Source organism: Orcinus orca, chromosome 10 (genome assembly GCF_937001465.1).
Source record: "Orcinus orca chromosome 10, mOrcOrc1.1, whole genome shotgun sequence".
Lineage (NCBI taxonomy): Eukaryota > Metazoa > Chordata > Mammalia > Artiodactyla > Delphinidae > Orcinus > Orcinus orca.
The window spans coordinates 69,010,822-69,034,440 of NC_064568.1; the positions used below are offsets into that span (position 1 = coordinate 69,010,822).

The 23,619-nt window shown below is 42.8% G+C and overlaps 1 long non-coding RNA gene across 1 annotated transcript; it reads left to right on the forward strand.

Annotated features, from left to right (window-relative positions):
- The first annotated feature begins 534 nt into the window (after window positions 1-534).
- Window positions 535-8,730, forward strand: LOC117200615 (uncharacterized). Its single transcript, XR_004482229.2, has 2 exons — window positions 535-4,227; window positions 4,740-8,730. It is a non-coding gene; the product is annotated as an uncharacterized LOC117200615 (long non-coding RNA).
- Window positions 8,731-23,619: the final 14,889 nt, after the last annotated feature.

Below are 23,619 nucleotides of genomic sequence, written 5' to 3' on the forward strand. Positions count from 1 at the left end.
ATGTAGTAAAAGTACTAAGAAGTACACGGCAATAAATTCCCAGAGTCAGGATGGTGACTGTTTCCTCTGGGGAAGAGGTTGTGATTTAGGGAGGGGTATCTGCATAGGGGCCTTCAACTGTTTGGGCAATGCTTTATTTCATAAACCAGATGGTGAGGACTAAGGTTTTTGCATTATACTTTTTTTTTATTTTGGTCCACGCCTCGCTGCATGTGGGATCTTAGTTCCCCCACCAGGGATCGAACTCGTGCCCCCTGCAGTGGAAGCGTGGAGTCTTAACCACTGGACAGCCAGGGGAGTGTCTGCATTATACTTTATAGCTTTTGGTTTGTCTTAAATATTTCATGATAAAATTTTAAAAGTAATGAATAAATGTGTGCTTATCACAAAGGAGGCAGCAGATGGAGTTATGACTGCCCTTGGCTGAGGTGATCTGGGAAGGCTTCAAAGAGGAGGCAGCATTTCAACTGGACTTTGAAGAGTGAACGTCAGCTTGTTCACCTGTAAAGTGAGGCACAGAACATACAGGTAAAGCAAAGAAATCCAGAGGGGCTAATGTTTTTCCCCCCATTAGACCAGGGAGGGGCAAACCACAACCTGCTGACCGAGTCTGGCACACTACCTGGTTTTGCACGGCCTGTAAGCTAAGACTTGGTTTAACATTTTAAATGGTTGAAAACAGACTGAGTGAGGAATAATATTTCATAAGAGGTAAAGATTATGTGAAATTTAATTGTCAGCATTAATAAATAAAGCGCATCCGTTTACGAATTGTTTATGACTGCTTTCGTACTGCAATGGCAGAGTTGAGTAGCTGTGACAAAGACCTTATGGCCAGCAAAGCCAAAAATATTTACTATCTGGCCCTTTACAGAACAAAGTTTGCAAATTCCTGCACTAGAGCATGGTCTCATTGATTCATCTGCATCTTTTATAACACTTGGCGATAATAGCTAACACTCATTCAGTACCTACTGTGTGCCCAGCACTGTTCTGCATGCTTTGCATGTCTTAGTCTTACAACAACTCTCCATGAGGGAGATACTATTATTTATCCCCATTTTGCAGGTGGGGAAAACTGAGGTGCAGAGCAGTAAGTAATATGTCAAAAGTCACATACCTAAGAAGTGGCCAGGTTAGAATTTGGACCCAGGTGGTCCATGCTCACTACCACTCTGCTATACTGCTACTTAATAAATGTTTGTGTAGATTAGTCATCTCAAGTTTCCTTCAGGGCCCAGAATCTGGGTGGACGTCAGGGCAGTTCTTCCCCAGACTCCAGAGAGTCAGGTAAACAGTTCTGTTCCATGGAAATATTCATTACTGGCTCTTGTGAGCTACCCTTCACTTGGGTCTCGGTGGGGAGGAAGAGTTGGAGGCGGTAAAGGGAGGAGAGAGGGGATGGGGCGGGGTGGTTAGGGGGTGGGGCAGGCACACATTTCTTGTAAATGTTACTCAGCTCCTTCAACTGCTCTGCTGGTTCTTGGAAACCCTTACCACAAAGGACCCATCGAGAACAGTGTTAAAGCAGATATGGCCTCATCCCCAGTTCATTTCCTGCCCAGCCTTGCACTAGTAACTCCGATTGCCAAGAGCAAGGTTGCAGTGACCCCTCAGCATCGCTGTGGGAGGAAGTGCAAAAATAAGCAGAACTAGGGTCAAGCTGAGAGGACAGTCTTTATTTTTATTTACTGTAACAAGACATCTGATGTACAGAACTGGGTTAATCATAATCCTTGGTTCATGATATAGTCTCATCCTTCGTTCAAGCCTGGCCTGCTGTTATATTATACTGGGTGGTGAATCCCATTCAAGAAGCAGACATCAGCAATAACATCCATCTACCTATATGATCCTTTCTTAGTCCATTCCTTGCCTCTCCCAGACATAACCTGCTGTCCTGAATGTTGTGCTTAGCATTCTTTTACATTTCTTAAAAAAAGTTTTTATTTCATAGCCATGTGTTCCTAAATTATGTAGTGTTTCGTTTCCGTTCTTCTTGAACTTTATAAAAAGATTATCAGGCAGGTATGTAGTGATCTGCAACTTGCTCTTTTTACTCAACATTATGTTATAAAGATTCATGCATGTTTTAGCACGTGTTTCATTTTCACTCTAGAATATTCCATCGTATGGACAGGCATTTGGGTTGTGGTCGTTGGAGGCCAGTCTTTAGGGTCCCCTTGAGTAAGTTACTTAGGAGGTCGGCACATACAGCCAGGTATAGCCCTTGCCCCATACCCCAGGGTAAGAGCCAGGGACTGTGGAGCCATTCCAGATTTATCCACGGAGCATCTACGGTGCACCGGGCACCACGCTGTAAACGCTGAGAACTCCTTTTTCATGCGTGAGTGGGCAGAATCAGGCTTTTCTCGGGGTTTAACGTGATGCCAGCAAATAGACAAATGTCACAGCAAAGCAAAGATCCGACGTTGCCTGGGGTCCAGTGGGATCTATGGATCTGGCAGTTACAGTTGTGACTGTTGTGAATGGTGCAGGGATGATGATATGGTGAGGTGTGTGTATGTGTGCAAATATGTGTATCTTTGGTGTGTGTGGTGAAGCATGGTGGTGTATACGTATTTGCGTGTGTGTGTGTTCATGTGAATGTAGAGTATAGCGCGTGCAGGTGTGGGTGTTGTATATGTGTAAGTATGTGTTGTGCCTCGGTACATACACACTCATTCTTTATTTTAATTAAAATTTTTTTATTTTCTTATTTTTTTATTTTTGGCTGTGCTGGGTCTTCCCTGCTGCACGCGGGCTTTCTCTAGTTACAGGGAGTGGGGCCTACTCTTCATTGCAGTGCATGGGCTTCTCACTGCAGTGGCTTCTCTTGTTGCGGAGCACAGGCTCTAGGCACGCAGGCTTCAGTAGATGCGGCGCGTGGGCTTCAGTAGTTGTGGCTCACGGGCTCTAGAGCGCAGGCTCAGTAGTTGTGGCTCACGGGCTTAGTTGCTCCACGGCATGTGGGATCTTCCCGGACCAGGGCTCGAACCCATGTCCCCTGCATTGGCAGGCGGATTCTTATCCACTGCGCCACCAGGGAAGTCCCCACACTCATTCTTGGAGGTACTACCTGCTTCCCCACCTGGACTAAAGAGTCACATTTCTTCACCCCATGGCCTGCTGCCTCTTTTCCTACCTTTGCCCTGGTTCTATCCTCTGCCCCACTCCCTTCTCTCACCTCTCTTCACCTCTTACCTTCTTCTCGATCTTCAACTCAGATCCCTCCTCCCAGAACCACCCACCCAATTCTCTTTCTTCCTCTTCCCAGCTCCTCCTCCAGATGGCCAATCCCAATATACCTTTGAGATCTCATCCTTATTTAACCTTGCAATCTTCATAAAACTGTTGGCCACCCACTGGTTTCATAACTCCTGGTTTGCCTTCCACTCCTCTGTCGATTAGGCCCCATTTCCTCTCCCTCTCCTTGCCCTTTAAACTTGGGTGTTCTTTCCCTTCCTCACCCCCAAGCCCTCTGTGTTGGCCAGGATCCTGGCAGGAAACAGATGGCACACTCAGATTGGGTAATGCAGGGAAGAGTGTGAAAAAGAACTATTTACAAAGGTGTGGGGCAGGTGCTGGGAAACCACATGGGGCAGTGCTGTACCCTGGGGCTAGCAGCAGTGGGAGCACTTCCTCGCTCAGGCCTGAGGGCTGGAGGAGGAGCCCTGCCTGATGTGAGCTGTAACCTTCATTCGGGAGAAGCGGTCACCCTGTGCTAACCCTGCATGGAGGGAGTGAGAAAGAAATACCCGTGCTTCTCTCTTCCCATCCTCTGATCTCCTACCAGGGCCTCCCATGGACTGAACCCAGCTGAAAGCCAGAAGGCAGGGAGTCTGGTGTGAGGCAGTCCACATAGGTCAGCCTTTCCAGGCACAGAGCAAGCTGGAGAAGGGTGGGGAATAGCTCTGGAGGCCAAGGGAAGACGCCCAGCATGGCCGCCGCTGTATTGTGCTTCCTCCCCTGGCTTCACGGACCGTCTTCTTCATGGTGATTGCCACAACTCCTGCATAGACCTCTCTCTTGAGTTCAGGCCTGGGGATCAATAGCCTCCTAGATACCACTGCCCAGGGGCTCCCAGGAACCCAGGAACTGAATATCACTTGAGTGCCTGCAGGAAAATGATGGAGACCTTCCCAACCCCTGAATTCCACCCTGCCACTGCTCACCTCTCAGCTCCGCTCGTGAAGTTCCTTGGAGACACAGATGCCCACATATTTTGTAAGTGAAAAGAATTTTTTTTGCTTATAAAAATGATACAAGCTTTTTAGTAAAAATAATGGTATGAAGTGAATTAAAGCTATATGATGTAATTCTACCACTCCAGAGAGAAATACATCCATATTTATATTTAAATATGTATATATTTATATGTACACACATATTATCTATATATAATTTTATAGAACAGAGCTCATATTTTTGGTAACCTGTTTTTCCCCCACTTAACAATGTACTATCGAAATGCTTCCATTTCAAGAACTATGGACAAACATAACCATTTTGATATGGCTACAGTATGGGTGTACATTATTAATTTTGGTAGTTTGTAATTTTCTGCCATTATATATGAAATATTCTGTTACCTGATATGGCTTTGGGCAAAGATGAATTGTTGCCTATGTCAACATCTATTATTCTTTTCTTTCCTTGGTCATAGAACCTCTGATTTTTTAGCTAGTCATATGGCCTTTCTTAAGAATAAAGACTAACTCCCTCAGATTCCCTTGCAGCTAGCTGTGGACACATGACAAAGTTCTGCCCAGTGAAAAAGAAGCAAAAGAGTTTTGGGAGCAGATTCCAAGGAAATTCCTTAAGAGACATCTGGTATGCACCCTTCCCCTTTGGATGGAAGGAGGAGCTATTATGGGAAGAGGGTCATGTGGTTGTGGGGAGGGGATACATGCAGAGTAAGCAAAAGTAAAGAGCTCCTTCAGGCCACTCCATTCATCCAAGCCCTCATCACTATCATTTTATTTTATGGCAAGCTTTTACTATTTCACCAGAAAAATATTTTCCCCTTAAGTGAGTGATTTTTTGTAAATGTATGGTGTCTTTAAATATATTTCATTGTATCTTGGAGACCAGTGTCTGCCCTCTCACGCCCCTCATGACACATCTCTCCAATTTTATAACACAAGTCAGTTAAAAAGTGAAATTTGATATCAAGCCGAGTCTCATTTACTTATACCGATTCATGGGGGAAATTATACGGTAATATGAATAATCTAAAATAAAAGATAAAATGTATATTTGGCCCTGGAATGTATGCCTTAATCTAACACATTTTCATTGATGGAGAGAGGAAGGGAATGAACGTTCTTTTTGAAACCAACTTTATCGAGGGATCATTTACATATACTAACTCGCACCTATTTTAAGTGCACTGTTCCATGTGTTTTGACAAACGTACACGCCCATATAAACACTACCACAATCAACATAGAATATTTCCACCCCCACAAAAGTTCCCTTGGCCTTTTTCCTTGATTACCCAACCCACCCCCACTAGCCCTAGGCAACCACTGATCTAGTTTCTGTCACTATAGATTAGTTTTGCCTGTTCTAGAATTTCATTTAAATGGTGTCATACAGCATGTCATTTTTGAGCATGACCATTTATTGGGTGCCTAGCATGTGACAGACACTTTACAAGTGCGTAATCATTTCTCTTTTAGAGATAAGAAAACCAAGACTTAGAAGTTAAATAATTTACCCAGGTCACATGGCTAGTATAGTCAGATGCTCAAGTCCCTTATAGAAAACAGCATGGTATTTGCATGTAACCTACACATATCCTCCCATATACTTTAAATCATCTCTAGATTACTTTTAACACTTAATATGATGCAAATGTTATGTAAATAGTTGTAAATACAATGTAAATGCTATATAAATAGTTACCAGTGCAGCAAATTCAAGTTTTGCTTTTTGGAATTTTATGGAATTTATTTTCTTCCCAAATATTTTCTATCTGCATTTGGTTGAATCCTCGGATGTGAAACCCGTGGATACGGAGGGCTGACTGTAAATGGCAGAGTAGAATCCTAAGTTTATCTGACTCCAAATTTATGGTCCCACCTTACACACCACACTGCTGCTGCCCTTGGTTTTACAGAGACCCTAAAAGATGAATATATTAGGGGCAGATGTAAGGTCAAAGTTTACAATCTTATGAAAAGGTGAGAGTAAGGCACACAGAACAACTGGAGAACAGACAAGAAGATACATAATAAAATGTCAAAATATATTGTGGTTACACAATAAAATACACACCAAAAATATGTTGTCTACGTTGTACAGATACAAATAGCCACATAAGGAGAGAATGAAGAGAAGAGAATGTTGGCTGAAGATGTCATGGCAGGTTCTTAGTGGGGCAAGATTATCTGCCACCCTAGGCATATACTTCAGACAAAATCATGGAGCTGAGCCAGGAGAATCTGACTCAGCAGGGCCAGATCTCAGGTCTTCTTCCTTCCTGTCTGGTCAAATCCATGTTGGAATCTGAAGTTTAGGAAATTATAATTTAATAAGGCAAACACAAGAGTCCCCAAATCCCAGAACAGTAGCGTTAGAAGGGCAGCTGGGATGCTTCAAGGAGTTTAAGGACAAGTCAAAAGAAGAACAACAATTCTCCAGCTTCCATAGGGTCATGTTTCAAAAGTTTATCACTTGTTTGAAATTCAACACATCTTTTCAGAGAAACCACATTACAAATGGAGGTTGGTCTCTCAGATCTGCCCTCAAATGCTGAGTTAACACATGAGGTGGCCGAAATACTATACAACCACTATGAAAACAATACTGTGGCAATCCTAGAACTCAGAAAAAGCAGTGGATTGTGGACTCATAGACAGCTTGACCTGTTGTCTAGACCTCCCTCCTACCCAGTACAGCGATCAGCTCCACCATACCCCTGTCTGTAGGCATTCATTCTACCTTAGCTGAGTCCATCCTCCTTGCAAGAGAGAAAATTCTTCCTTGTTTCAAGCTGAAGTTTGTCTTATGCTACCTTTCCTTCCTTGGTCCTAGTTCCACTCTCTAACTCTACATGAAACTGATCACTTTCCCATTTAACAAGTCTTCAAAAGGTTTATGGGTATTCGTTTTACTATTTTTTTCAACCTTTCTTTCAGTTTGAAGTCTTTCTTAATAAGAAGTTGCAGGAAATTTTTGAAAAAATAAATTCAAGTGTTTGTCACCTCAGTAAATATTTTCTCTCTCAAATTGGCAAGGACTGAATATAGTAATCAAGAAAGATTACTGGCCTACTTGAAAAAAAAAATGTGACTACAAAGTACCCAGCTAATTAGACATCTGTCAGGGGTAAGAAAATGACAGAAGAGCCAGCCAACTTCAGCACTTGGATGACGGGCAGAAGCCTAAAACAAAAACCTTTTTTCTAGGATGCTGTCAGGAATATTTGAAATTATGTCAAAGAAAGTATAGGGTGGCGGGACTTCCCTGGTGGCGCAGTGGCTAAGAATCCGCCTGCCAATGCAGGGGACATGGGTTCGATCCCTGGTCTGGGAAGATCCCACATGCCACGGAGCAACTAAGCCCATGTGCCACAACTACTGAGCCTGCACTCTAGAGCCTGCGAGCCACAATACTGAGCCCATGTGCCACAACTACTGAAGCCCGCGTGCCTAGAGCCCGTGCTCCACAACAAGAGAAGCCACGACAATGAGAAGACCGCGCACTGCCATGAAGAGTAGCCCCGCTCGCCGCAACTAGAGAAAGCCCGCACACAGCAACGACAACCCAACACAGCCAAAAAATAAATTAATTAATTTAAAAAAAAAAGAAAGTATAGGGTGGGCCAGGTACATAGAAGGTGCTACTAAATACTGTCAGTTTTTGTCATTCACGGTAGCTGTGTTCTATAAAGTTGCTGCAAACACTGAATTAGTGAATAGTGAATCACTACTCTTAGGGGAAATACAGGGTTAGGTTCCTGTGAGCCTTTGGGCACAAACATTTCAGGTGTGCTTCGTGTCATTTAATATATATTATTGACCCATTCACATTAAACTCATGGCCAACAGTCCTATAATTCATGCCTGAGGGAAGCTTATCTAGCACATGGGGGCAGTTTTAAACAGCAGAGTCACCAACAATAAGCACAAAAATGCCAAAAGCATGGCACTAAATTTACCACAAAAGGACACTTGTTTACAGTATGATAGCTGAAACATGAAGGCAGCATCACCTTACCCCACCTTAGCTGGCAGTGTTGGGCAAGTCATGCATGGTGGGTGACAAATTTTTTGACAATTTGCATACATCTAAAATTACCATGAAAGCACTGTGAATATTGATTTGTGGATCACAAATAAGTTTTAGCGAGAAGGCAAATTGACAAATACAGAATCCACAGATAATAAAGATTAATTTTATCATGATATGGATGGTTGAAGTCCTTGGTGATTAAGGAGTTTTTGTTTTCATTTGTTTATTTATTTATTTTTGCATTTAACTTTTCTTTCATATACTTTATTTCTTTGGAGAATCATGAGGTCAGCAAGGTAGATGGTCTTATCCTCATTTCATAGATGTTGAGTGGCAGAGACAAGACGAGAACTAAGTCTTTAACCTTCTGTCTGTCCACTCCAAGTGGGTTTTAGTTTCAGTTACCACAAAATGTAATTATTCAAGCCTACTCAACTGCCACTCAGTTTTGACATCTTCAAATTTCTAGTCATCTAGATACTCAGTTAAGGAAGGCTTTTTAAAAAATAATTAATTAATTAATTTTATTTATTTATTTTTGGCTGCATTGGATCTTCGTTGCTGTGTGTGGGCTTTTCTCTAGTTGCAGTGAGCGGGGGCTACTCTTTGTTGCAGTGCACGGTCTTCTCATTGCAGTGGCTTCTCTTGTTGCAGAGCACGGGCTCTAGGCATGTGGGCTTTAGTAGTTGTGGCTTGGGGGCTCAGTGGTTGTGGTTCGCGGGCTCTAGAGCACAGGCTCAGTAGTTGTGGCGCATGGGCTTAGTTGCTTCGCAGCATGTGGGATCTTCCCAGACCAGGGATCAAACCCATGTCCCCTACATTGGCAGGAAGATACTTAACCACTGCACCACCAGGGAAGCCCTAAAGAAGTCTTTTTTTATGCAATGAGTTATTTATATCAGTATGGAGTCATGGTTATTTATTTTATTCTATGGGTTAGAAAATCCAAAACTATGGTTACTTATTGTCTTGCACAAACTATTCCAGCTTTGGCCATTGGAAGAGCTTTCAGGTTGGTTCCTGTGTCCTTTTGAAGAGCTCCCAACTTTCTCTGAGCACTCTCCTACTTCCTGTCACAACAAGATGCCCTATGCTCGTCTTGTGTTTTGCCTCCCTAGCCCAGAATCAACCACTTCTCTAAGGAACCTTGGTTCCTTTTATGGAGGAATGGTATTTAAAAACCAAATCTGGGTTCTAGATGTGCTCAGTTGCTCCTGGGGTGTCACTGCTTCTATGCCATCTCAGGGCCCAGAGTTAGGAAATGTATGTACAGATACTGATCCGTGCCTAAACGCAGATCTATTTATGTATCTATTTATGATACCAGTTAAGGAACTTTTTATGAAGGTCCTTCCTATGTCTTTGCAACTTAGTATGCACTAGGTTTACAATAAATATTTGCTGAATTGAATCGAATTAATTAGAAATCTAGGGGAACAATATGACACAGAACAGCGTTTGAGGATTGAAAGAGAGAGCAAGATAAATCTTTGTCACCTGGCGACACAGAAAGGGCCCAGTCCTGAATCAGAGGTCAGGGGTCAAGGACCAGCTCTTGCTGCTTAGGACCCTGAGTCAGTTACCTAACCTGTATGGACCTCAGTTTCCCATCCATAAGAAGAAGGACTAACTGGCCTAAGTGATCCATAAGATTCCTTTCAGCTTGGGAACACAAATCTGATCAAATTGCTCACTTGCTTCAAATATATTTTAAGGGCAGGCAGTTTCTCTATTTTTTTAAACCACAATCCTTATATAATTTATATGTGGCCTGATGTGTGTGTGTGTGAACATATATCCATATATGAACACATATGTACATACACACATACACATACATCTGTGTATTAGGGATTGGTTTGAGATATTGTAACAGAAACCTAAGTGTCCCTTAACTAAGATAGAAATTATCTTTTACATAACTTGACTTCTCTTTTATAGTCTGCTTTTCAAGGCTTTAACACTCAAACCACAGCTTTCAGCTCTGGGCCCAAAGTGACTGTTCTAGTTCCTACCATCAAGTCTGTATCCCAGCCAGTGGAAAAGGGAAAGACACAAAGGACTGCATACCATTCCTTCAGGAGCAGGACCCAGAAGTGGCACACACCATGGCTGCTCACACTGCACTGGCCAGCACTTAGGCACATGGCCACATCTGATGGCAAAAGAGGCTGGACAATGTAGACTCCTGCTGGGTGGCTACGTGCCAACACTTGGGGATCTGAATATTAAAATGAAGAAGAGCATGGATTGATGGAAAACTTGTAGTATCTGCCATAATATATAAAACTCAAACACCATCTTCACAAAATGGTGCTTACTTTTTTTTTTTTTGGCCCCGCTGCGCGGCTTGCAAGATCTTAGTTCCCTGACCAGGGATTGAACCAGGGCCCTCGGCAGTGAGAGCGCAGAGACATAACCCCTGGGTTGCCAGGAAATTCCTGGTACTTGCTCTTAATACAGAGAGTATCATTTTTCTCTATTTTATTCTACATTTAATTTCCTTTTTATTTTTAAAAATACTGGTCTTGTCCTACTACATTCACTTCACCGTACTTGAATGAATTACAACCCTCATTTTGAAAAACACATCCCCAGAGCAAAGTGCAAACTCCTGGGCACAGTATGGTGGCCTCTTCAAGACATGACTGCCGCTCACTCTGCAGCCTCCTTTCTGGCTGCTGCCCACCAGGGCTGTGGCAATCCAGCTGAGCTCCCACCTCCTCGGACACACCATTGTGTCCCCCACCTCCTTGTCTTGGGATGCCTTCTGCCCACCCTTGCTTCCCTCACCCCCCCCCCTCCAAACTATCAGCATGGCAAATCATCTTTATTGTTCAAAGCCTAACTTGCGTGAAGTCCTTTTTTTTTGGCAGCACTGCGAGTCATGCTGGATCTTAGTTCCCTGACCAGGGATCAAACCTGTGCCCTCTGAAGTGGAAGTACAGAGTCTTCACCAGGGAAGTCCCAAGAAGTCTTTTCTTATCCATTAGTCACCTGCATAGTTGAGCCACCCCTCTGTGATATCTCTGAACTCCTTATTATCCCATATTGTAATTAATGTTCTTTTTTTGGGGGGGATTTTATTATGATATTAGGAAAATTACACTTTAACAAGGGACATAGATATTCGCTTATAAGAAGTTAATTGTGGGCCTCTAGTTTTCTCACCCTGCCCGTGGAAAGCCACATTGGTGTGGGATTTCAGGTGTGCTAATGGACATCTGCGTTACTTATCTGCACTAGGACTCGTAGGAGGAGGTAGGAGTAACTAGCTCTAATAGCTTTCTTTTTCTTTTTCTTTTTTTGATTGAAATATAGTTGACATACAATATTATGATAGTTTCAGGTGTACTACATAATGATTTGACGTTTGCATACATTATGAAATGATCACCACAATTAGTCTAGTTACCATCTGCCCCTAAAGTTATTACAATATTACTGACCACATTCCCTATGTTGTATATTATATCCCCATGACTTAGTAATTATATAACTGGAGATTTATACCTCTTAATCTCCACCTATTTCACCCACATCTCTACCTCTCTACTTTCTGACAACCACCCGTTTGTTCTCTGCATCTAAGGGTTTGTTTTGCTTTTTTAGAATCCACATATAAGTGAGATCAAGTATCAATAGTGTTTGTTTTACTCTGACTTATTTCACTTAGTATGATACCCTCTAGATTCATCCATGTTGTTGCAAATGACAATAATTCTCTTTTTATGGCTAAGTAATATTCCATTTGAGATATATACATATATATATATATATATACACATATATATATATATTACACCCTACTCACATGACTGACCTTCCTGTATACTTGCCACTACCCCAGCTAGTGATTGTTCTAACCTTTAGATCAGAACATCTCCACCATGATAGCTTGTCAAAGGGGCGGTGAGGGGCGTGCTCCTCTGAGAGTTTCCCTGGTAACTGATGAGCCAACATGATGTCAATTTCCCCTACACCTGGTAACCTCCCCCTCTCCAGGGGAGCAAAGACTGCCGCCATGTCCTGCCCCCTCACCGTCTGCTGCACATGGCGGGGAGTTGCTCCAGGACCTTGCTTCAGATGTGTAAGCTCCCCCATCCACTAAACCAGCGGTCCCCAACCTTTTTGGCACCAGGGACCGGTTTCGTGGAAGACAATTTTTCCACGTTCTGGGTGGGTGTGGGGAGGGTTCAGGCGGTAATGCCAGCCACGGGGAGCGATGCGGAGCCGCAGATGAAGCTGCGCTCCCTCGCCTGACGCTCACGTCCTGCTGTGCAGCCCGGTTCCTAACAGGCCGCAGACCGTACTGGTCCGCAGCCCAGGGGCTAGGGACCCCTGCATTAAACCATTGATGGCTCTGTCGCTGACTCTGGGCTCTTTCTTCAGTCTTGAATCTGGGCAAGTACAGGCTTTGCGGATCTGTGGGGTGCAGCCCAGCAATTGGTGGAGCAGCCAGGAGACCAAGGAAACTCCTGTGAGCACGAGATGTTGGGACATAAGGATGGGGAATGGAAATTTGCGGGGGCTGTCCACTAACATGTGGGGCTGAAGGTTGCAGGAGTGATCCCCAAAGTTGCAGGGGAACTTCTGGGGTGGCTGTCCTTGATGAATGGGGGCCCCCAAGAGAGCACAAAGAACTCATAGACACCCCTAAGGCTGTTGTGGAGATATTGGCTGCCATTACAGTGGGGAAAAAAAAGTTAGACAATAAGGTGGTGGCCACAGCTGTGGGCTGGCCATTGCTTTTTGTGTTAAGAAAGGCCACAGGTGCTGAGCTAACAGCTGAGGCGAAGGTTGACTTGAGTGCTGATTCATGTTCCTCTGAAAGTGAGGCATGTGAATGTGAGTGAATATGTATTATTGTCTATGACTGTTATTTGTTTAAACTGAATTGGCTATTTAGAAACTGAAAAAAAAAAATCCCTGAAAATGGCCAAAATGGGAATCTTTTGCTGTTCTAAAACTGGTTTTTGCATATGCCATTAGAGAAAGTTAGCTTTCTAGAAGGAATGGATATTTCTCTTCCTGTGCCTTTGAGATGTAAATGACCTACCTGGGCTCTCAGGAACTTTAATCTAATCATTTGTGATCTCTAAGAGTGAAGAAAAAAAAAAAAAGGCCTTTTTAAACTCTAACAGGAAAACTGAAATCTCTGGGTCATTTCAAATGGGATAAAATATTGGAACGTTAATTGCTGTCGGGTCTTTGCCTTCTTACAAGAGGAAAACTAAAGCATAAGTTTTCCAGTCAGGAAATGCTGATATGACAGAGTTCACAATTATTTGCTTCTTGGTTTTTGCTAGAGATTAAGGTTTTTAAAGGTTAAGATTATAATCAGTCATAATTCTAGTTATTGTAACCAAGTTTTTTCATTGATTACATGGTAATCAGCTGTTGAACTGTGCCTTTTTAAGTCTTTTGTCATTTATAGACAGTTATTGTACTATGATGCTATTGCAAAGTGCTTCATCTTTTTTTAATTTAATTTTTTTCTTTGAAGTATAGTTGATTTACAATGTTGTGTTAATTTCTACTGTTCAGCAAAGTGATTCAGTTATACATATATATACCTTTTTTTTTTTGGCCATGCTGCGGCATGTGGGATCTTAGCTCCCCAGCCAGGGATTGAACCTGTGCCCCCTGCAGTGGAAGTGTGGAGTCTTAACCACTGGACCGCCAGGGAAGTCCCTACATTCTTTTTTTTTTAAATATTCTTTTCCATTATGGTTTATCATAGGATATTGAATATAGTTCTCTGTGCTCTACAGTAGGACCTTGTTGTTTATTCATTCTATATATAAAAGCTTACATCTGCTAACCCCAACCTCCCATTCCATCCCTTCCCCAATCCCCTCCCCCTTGGCAACCACCAGTCTGTTCTCTATGTCCGTGAGTCTGTTTCCACTTTGTAGATAGGTTCATTTGTGTCATATTTTAGATTCCATGTATAAGTGATATATGGTATTTGTCTTTCTCTTTCTGACTCACTTCACTTAATATGATAATCTCTAGTTGCATCCATGTTGCTGTAAATGGCATTATTTTGTTTTTTTTTATGGCTGAGTAGTATTCCATTGTATATATGTACCACATCTTCTTTACTTGTTCATCTGTCGATGGACATTTGGTTGTTTCTGTGTTTTGGCTACTGTGGATAGTGCTGCTGTGAACATAGGGGTGCGTGTATCTTTTTGGATTAGAGTTTTGTCTGGCTATATGCACAGGAATGGGATTGCCTGATTCATATGGTAACTATATTTTTAGTTTTCTGAGGAACCTCCATACTGTTTTCCATAGTGGCTGTATCAATTTACATTCCCACCAACAGGATAGGATAATTCCCTTTTCTCCACATCCTCTCCGGCATTTGTTATTTGTAGTGTTTTTAATGATGGCCATTCTGACGGGTGTGAGTTGGTGCCTCATTGTAGTTTTCATTTGAAAAGTGCTTCATCTTTAAGAAGATTCGTAGGAAAGACCTTTTGACCAGTACAGGTCTCTGATAAATTTTAGATCATTTGGCTGGACTGTGTAAGAAATTAAAGAATCCTAATGGAAGACCTGATGGCTTCATAAAAAGTTAACAAAAGGATTGGTTACTGAGTGAACTGGTGAATAGGGTTATAATTTTTATGGTTTTTGTCTGGAATATTACTGGTTTTGATCTGTGTTTTCCAGATATAGGGAAGCCTTTTCCTCAAGTTAGTTATGACTTACAGCAATTTGGTAAACTACACCTGTGGGTAGAATTGAGATATTTTTGTTTTCTCTCTGCCTGGTCCCCCCAGAAATTGGAGACTCTTGGGTTCTGAGCCTTATTAAGTGAATGGGAAAGACTCTTCTGGCAGGTGCAGGAATCTTGATATTTTGAGGACCTCTAGAAGAGAGAAATCCACCGAGGCAGGGCCTTATGGCAGGCTTTTGGCCTGCTCTGATCATTATTATTCCTTTCCGTCTACTAACTTTGTGTTTTGTTTGCTCCTCTTTTTCTAGTTCCTTTAGGTGTGAAGTTAGATTGCTTTGTTTGTTTGTTTTGAGATTTTTCTTGTTTCCTGAGGTGGACTTGTATCACTATAAACTTCCTTCTTAGAACTGCTTTTGCTGTATCCCATAGATTTTGGATCATTGTGTTTCCATTTTCATTTGTCTTCAGGTATTTTTTGATGTCCTCTTTGATTTCTTCAGTCACCCATTGGTTGTTTAGTACCATATTGTTAGCCTCCACATTTGTGTTTTTCACAATTCTTTTCTTGTAGTTGATTTCTAGGCTCATACCTCTGTGGTCGGAAAAGATGCTTGATATGAGTTCAATCTTTATACATTTATTGAGACTTGTTTCGTGGCCCAGTATGTGTTTTATCCTGGAGAATGTTCCATGTGCACTGGAAAAGAATGTGTATTCTGCTGCTTTTGGATGGAATGTTCCCCCTCTCTCTCTCTCTCTCTCTCTCTCTCTCTCTATATATATATATATATATATAAAGTCCATCTAATCTAATGTGTCAGTTAAGGCCTGTGTTTCTTTATTGATTTTTTGTATAGATGATATATCTATTGATGTAAGTGGGCTGCTAAAGTCCCCTACAATTATTGTGTTACTGTCAATTTCTCCCTTTTTATTTATTTATTTTTAGCTGCATTGGGTCTTCATTGCTATGTGTGGTCTTTCTCTAGTTGCAGCAAGCGGGGGCTACTCTTTGTTGTGGTACACAGTCTTCTCACTGCAGTGGCTTCCCTTGTTGCGGAGCTCTAGGTGCACAGGCTTCAGTAGTTGTGGCACACAGGCTCAAGAGCACAGGCTCAGTAGTTGTGGCGCACGAGCTTAGTTGCTCCGCAGCATGTGGGATCTTCCTGGACCAGGGCTTGAACCCCTGTCCCCTGCATTGGCAGGTGGATCCTTAACCACTGCATCACCAAGGAATCCCTCTCCCTTTATTTTTGTTAATATTTGCTTTATGTATTTAGGGGCTCCTATGTTGGGTTCATGTATATTTATAATTGTTATATCTTCTTGTTGGATTGATCTCTTTATCATTATGTAATGTCTTTCTCTGTCTCTTGCTACGGCCTTTGTTCTAAAGTCTATTTTGTCTGATATAAGTATCGCTACTGCAGCTTTCTCTTCATTTCCTTTTGCATGGAATACCTTTTTTCATACTCTCACTTTTAGTCTTTGTGTGTCATTAGATCTGAAGTGAGTCTCTTGTAGGCAGCATATATATGGGTCTTTTTCTTTTAGTCCATTCAACCACTCTATGTCTTTTTTTTTTTTTTTTTTTGCAGTACGCGGGCCTCTCACTGTTGTGGCCTCTCCCATTGCGGAGCACAGGCTCTGGACACACAGGCTCAGCGGCCATGGCTCACGGGCCCAGCCGCTCCGCGGCATGTGGGATCTTCCCGGACCGGGGCACGAACCCGCGTCCCCTGCATCGGCAGGCGGACTCTCAACCACTGCGCCACCAGGGAAGCCCCACTCTATGTCTTTTGATTGGAGTATTTAGTCCATTTACCTTTAAAGTAATTATTGATAGGTATGTACTTATGGTCGTTTTGTGTTTTCTGGTTGTTTTTGTAACTCTTTTTGGTTCCTTCTTCTTTTGCTGTCTTCCGTTGTGATTTGATGACTATCTTTAGTGTTACTTTTGGTTCCCTTTCTGTTTTTTTGTGTGTGTATCTATTTTGGTTTGTGGTTACCACGAGGTTTGTATACAACAACATATATATATGATTATTTAAAGTTGATGATCTCTTAAGTTCAAATGCATTCTAACAATGCTGCATTTTTATTCCTCCTTATTCACTTTAAATTTTTTTTCACCTCATATTTTACATCATTTTTTTGTGTGTCCCTTAACTACTTATTGTGAATAAAGATGATTTGACTACTTTTGTCATTTAACCTTTCTACTATCTTCATCAGTGGTTGATCTACTATCTTCATGTTTGCCTTTACCAATGAATCTTTTCCTATCATAATTTTCATATTTCTTGTTGTGGTCTTTTCTTTTCTGCTTAGAGAAGTCCCTTTAACATTTTTTATAAAGTCGGTTTAGTGGTGCTGAACTCTTTTAGCTTATCTGTAAAACTTTATCTGTCCTTCAAATCCAAATGATCGCCTTGCTGGGTGAAGTATTCTTGTTGTAGGTTTTTTCCTCTCATCACTTTGAATATATTGTACCTCTCCTTTCTGGCCTGCAAAGTTTCTTCTGAAAAGCCAGCTGATAGTCTTATGGGAGTTCCATTGTATGTAACTAATTGTTTTTTCTCGCTGCTTTTAAGATTCTCTCTTATCTTTAATTTTTGCCATATTAATTACAACGTGTTTTGGCATGGACCTCTTTGGGTTCATCTTGCTTAGGACTCTCTATGTTTCCTAGACCTGGATGCCTGTTTCTTTCCCCAGGTTAGGACAGTTTTTATCTATTATCTCTTCAAATAAGTTTTGAGCCCATTTCTCTCTTCTCCTTCTGGGATCCCTATAATTCAAATGTTAGTATGCTTGGTGTTGTCTCAGAAGTCTCTTAAGCTACCTTTATTTTTTTAATTCTTTTTTTCTGTTCAGCTTGGGTGATTTCCATTTCTCTGTCTTCCAGTTTGCTGATCCATTCTTCTGTATCATCTAAGCTACTGTTGATTCCTTCCAGTGTTTTTTTAAATTTCATTCATTGTATTCTTCAGCTCTCTTTGGTTCTTCTTTATATTTCTAATTCTTTGTTAAAATTTTCACTGTGTTCATCCATTCTTCTCCTGAGTTCACGCTGCATCTTTATGATCATTACTTTGAACCCTTGATCATGTAGATTGCTTATCTCTACTTTGTTTAGTTCTTTTTCTGAGGTTTTTGTCTGTTTAAACATATTCCTCTGTCTCCTCATTTTGCCTAATTCTCTGTATTTATTTATTTAATTTTTCTTTCTTTTTTAAAAAAATCTGTGTTTATTTCTATGTGTTAGGTCAGTTACATTTCCTAATCTTGAAGAAGTTGCCTTATATTAGAGATGTCCTATAGGCCCCAGCAGCACACTCCCCTCTGGTCACCAAAGCTATATGCTCTGGGGGTGCCCCTTATGTGGGTTGCATGGGTCCTTCTGTTGTGGTGGGGCTGAACACTGTGGGCATGCTGGTAGGTGGGGCTGGCCCCTGGCCTTGTTGGCTGCCAGGCCCTGCCTCATGCTGTGACTGCTGGCCTCCTGGTTGAGGAGGGGTGGGTCCCAGGGCAGCTGGCTGCATGGCCTGGGGGGGTTCTCAGGGTTGGTGCTCCCCTCCCCCATCCCCAGTGCTAATAGACTAGAGAGAGGACTCCAAGATGGTGCTTGCCAAGCACCAGTGTCCTTGTGGTAGAACAATCTCCCTAATATGACTTCCGCCAGTGTCTATGTCCCCAGGGGGAGTCCCAGTTGCCTCCTGCCTCTCTGAGAGGCTCTCAAGGTCAGCAGGTGGGTCTGACCCAAGCTCCTTTCATATTACTGCCTGTGAACTGGAACTCAGGGTGTGTGAGATTTCACATGTGCCCTTGAAGAGCACAGTCTCTGGGGAATTCCCTGGTGGTCCAGTGGTTGGGACTCCGTGCTTCCACTGTTGGGGGCCAGGGTTCGATCCCTGGTCAGGGAACTAAGATCCCATAAGCTGTGCAGCCAATAAAAAATAAAATTATTTAAAAAAAAAAGATCAGAGTCTCTGTTTCCTACATCCCTCCAGCTCTCCTGAAAGTAAGCCCTGCTAACCTTTTTTTTTAAATTTTTTAAAATTCTTTTAATTTTTTTTGCGGTACGCGGGCCTCTCAGTGTTGTGGCCTCTCCCGTTGCGGAGCACAGGCTCTGGACGCGCAGGCTCAGCGGCCATGGCTCACGGGCCCAGCCGCTCCGCGGCATGCGGGATCTTCCCAGACCGGGGCACGAACCCGCGTCCCCTGCATCGGCAGGCGGACTCTCAACCACTGCGCCACCAGGGAAGCCCCCTGCTAACCTTTAAAGTCAGATGTTCTGGAGGCTCATCTTCCCAGTGCAGGAACCCCAAAGTGGGGAACCTGATGTGAGGCTTGAACCCTTTGCTCCTTGGGGAGAACCACTGCTGTCGTGATTGTCCTCCCATTTGTGGGTCACCTACCCATGGTGTGGGTCTTGGCTATACAGTATCTCTGCCTCTTCTACCCATCTCATGGTGGTTTCTTCTTTATATCTTTAGTTGTAGAAGATCTTTTCTGTTAGTCTTCAGGTTATTCTCATAGATAATTGCTCTGTTAAATAGTTGTAATTTTGATGTGCCTGTGGGAGGAGGTGAGCTCAGGGTCTTCTACTCTGCCATCTTGGCTAGGCCTCTCACAATTAATGTTCTCAGCTGTCAGCTTCTCCTCCTACCTTGTGAGCCCCTCAAGGGCAGGAAAGCAGGTCTTATTCATCTTTATACCACCAGCACCTTTCTCAATATCCAGCACAACGTCCAGGTCCAATGCATGTTTGCTGAATTGACCAAAAAATGGGAGATTTCTTTCGGTGGTGGAGGGGGAAGGCTGCTCTGATTCCCTTAGGCTGAATTAGTTCTACCTCTGCTTTGCTCCCCTAATGCTTTCCTTGAGCCTCACACAGTGGTTATGATTAACTGTGGGCATCTGGAGCCAGGCTGCCTGGTTAAAGTCCCAGCAGTGCCACTTTATGTGTGACTCTAGAAAAATAACATAACCTTCCTGGGCCTCAGTTTCCTCATCTGTAAAATGGGGAAAACAATACAATTTACTTCATAGCATTGGTTGTGAGAATTAAATGAGTTCATTCATTTGAATCAGTACCTAAACACTCTATCAGCATAAGTTATTATGGTCTATCTATCTATTTATCTCTACTAGATTGTCAGCACCTGAAGAGAAGCTTTACCTTTCCCTTGGTGCTTTTTGTACAAGACTTGCTCAAAGTAGCCCTCCATAAATATGCTGACTTTAATTGGCAAGTCACCTGGATATCCATACCAGTATCATTTCCATATCTGGCTAGCCTAGTAATAAAGGGCAGGTCAGTGAACATCCAACCAAGTGTAACTTACTCAGGAAGACATAGCCAAAGGAAACCAAGCCTGACACATCTATTCAAGTTCTTTGAGCAATTCATCAAGCATGGCAGACAAAAGGAAACTTGTGGACTTGTTTATTAAGATTGTCAACAATTGTTTGACCAAGTTTGAACTACCCTGAGTGAGGAAAAAATGTTTTGTTATGAATATGAAGTTGGCTCTGCCCTGGAAAACAGCCAGTTGGGTTAGATGGGTACTCCTCTGTTTAAATGTGGGGTATCCCAAAGTGGAGAGCCGGGTTTCCCAAACCCCCATATAACTCAGCACCCCTTGTAGCTGCAGGAAACCAGAGACCTTTCCAGGTATTTGAGGCACAAAGGGATTGAATAAGGAATTGCTTCCTTCTAAATCTCTGGAAGAGTACAAGAGGCTTTGTGCTAGGCCTGTGGGATGACTCCTGGAATAACACTGCTGAACCTGCCTGCTAGGAGAGCTGCTGCCACCACCCGCCTTGGGGAGGTGGGAATCAGGAGGCCACCTTTGGACTGTTGATTTCCAGAAAACACCACCACAATAGCAGCCCAGGGATCAGGAGGCTACAGCTGCCCACAAGCTAGTGACCGATCACTGGAACATTGCTGCAGAGAAAAAGGTTGACTCTACGACCTTGTTTGTCAGAAGCAGTCAAAGGTGGCAGGAAGATGGCCTCTGCCTCACTTCTACCTTCTCAAGTTCACAATCCATGTCTAGCCTGTAGAACCACAGCTGCAAGGGAGGCTGGAGCATTTGGTCTTAGCTTTCCTTTCTGAGACTAAGGAAGGTACTCTAGAGGGATTGAGAGGGATGCTGGACCAGTTGATCAGTATATCCCCCATGCCCTCATTCACTGTGCTCCAGTCACTGGCTTTCTGGCTGCTGTCAGCACACACCAAACTTTTCCCCCATGCTTGGATCTTTGCATTTGCTGTTCCCTCTTCTTGGAATGCCCTTCCCAGAGATCTTCCGAGTCCTGTTAAGCATCACTTCCCCAGAGTCATTCCTCATTCAAAGACCTCCTAGATGGCCTCACCTCCCCAGAGAGACATTCCTCATACAAAGACCTTCTAGATGCCCCTCTCCACTGGCTTGGGCCTGTTTCTAAAACAGTGAATTGCAAGAGGATGGAATTACTAGGCTAAGTCTCACTATCTGGGATAAAACTCTATTATATCACCTTGCTTTATTTTATTCCTAGTACCTATTACTAACAGAAATTATTATATATACTTATCTGTTCACTTGTTTATCACTTGTCTTCCCTCCTTAGAATGCAAGTTTCATGAGAGTAGGAACTTTATTTTCTTCATCCCTGTGACCAACATCTAACATACCTGATATATAGCATGCACTCAATAAACATTTGTTGAACAAACCACTGAAAAATAGAGAGAACATAGCACTTTGGACTTACCTCTGTTACCTGATTTACCATATAATATTGTAATTACTCCCTCACAGGCACTCTTCTTGGTTCAGAGCCAAGACTGCATCTTGTTTTTTTTATTTTTGCTTCACTTCTTAGCATAATGCCCAGCAAATAGTTGACAAGCCCTGCATTTTGATGAATGGATACATGAGAAAGAAGGCGTGAATGCACATGTTAAGGAAGAAAGGGTGTGTTTTAGGATGTAATAAAGTGGAGAAGGAGGGTGGCTATTGCAGAAAAGTGATTAAATGCTAAATAAAATCATCTCAATCAGGCCAGAAAATGCAAGAGATCCTCTGATCAGAGTGAGAGGCAGATGGGGTCAGGTTGAGTTCAAGGTAGCCAACAGGAGGCTCAGCCTGGGCAGAGGAAGATGCCAGGAGCTGAGAATCCTTGAAAAGAAGCTGTCAAGTGTCTACTAGCAGACTTGATAAGGAGCTCTCATTTCTTGGACACTTTTTACAACTACTTTTCCCCAATTCCTTTGGATGGGATCCTTTTGTCCCCCTAAAACTCTGAGAAGCAAGATGGCCGTGAGTTCCATTCTCCACACCATTCATAAAATACATCTTGTTGGTGTTGTGCTATGGGGCAAGAGAAAAACCAAACTTCCCCTTTTAAAAAAGATGCATTCTGGGAATTTCCTGGCGGTCCAGTGGTTAAGACTCGGTGCTTTCACTGCTGCGGCCCAGGTTCAACCCCTGGTCAGGGAACTAAGATCCCGCAAGCTGTGCGGTGCAGCCAAAAAACAAAGTGCATTTCAGTGTTGCCCCTCATTGGATAGATTTCTGAAGGGAAAAGGTAGCCTTCATAGGAGGCAAAAGAAAATTTTAGAAAAATATAAAGCCCTAAAAAGTTTTTGATCTTTTTATATCTTTAATATGTAAGTTATTTCTGACAATCACCAAATAATTGTTTAACTCAGCCTTTTACATATACACAAACGTGCAAACACACAACATACACAAATACATACAAACATTTACAAACACAGATACACAGACACACAGAATCACATGCACGAACACACAAACCTAAAGCAATGCCCTTTTGAAACAAAATTAATACAGTCAAAAGATATTTGTAAGACCTGTTTCCCAGGGAAGAAAATCATAATTTATTGCATTTAAAAAAAATTTTAAGCATTGAAAATGGTAAAAAATCTATTTTACTAACAACTGGTGAGGGGCTGAGGGAAGAGGAAGGAAGCTTAGGAGGGTTTCACCAGGCAGCTCGCCCTGTGAAAGGCTGTCCTGAAAAGTCAGGAGCTCAGCCTTCAACACCACAGCAGCCTCACCTAGGGGCCGACTCTCAGGGGCCCTCATCAACCACTTGCTGGGTGGGCAATTTGATTGGAAAAAGAAAAGTATAGCATCAGTCTGTGCATAGAGATTGATGATAGAAGAGACCGAAGAAAGGAAAAATGAGGGCTTCAAAGGCTGAGAATAGTAGCAATCGATGTGGGGACTTCTGGGGGAAAGAAAGCAGGGGGAATGGAGACCCAAGGCCAGGAGGAAAAAAGAAGTAAGACCTACAGAAATGTTTACACACCTTGAAACCAGTGGGGAGACGTCAACATGGAACGAACTCTGTCCTTCGTGGGACATTGGACTTATAGGTGACAGCAGTGAGGTGGGAAAGATGCTCAGAAATATTCGGGGGTTATATGCGTAAGAGCAAGCACCTTCTGGGAGCGGCCAGCAGAGGCCGTGGGAAAAGGGGAGACGCTCTTTTCTCTGGGGAAGTTGGAGCCTGCTTGCTTCCTCTTGACACCACCGTTCCCCTGTGCAAAGCCCCTTCCTTCACCCTGAGGTGGAAATGATGAATACGAGTGCACAGCTCTACTGTCCCAGGGGTATCTGCACCTTCTCAGGCTCCCACCTTTCCATTTCCTCCCCTCCCTT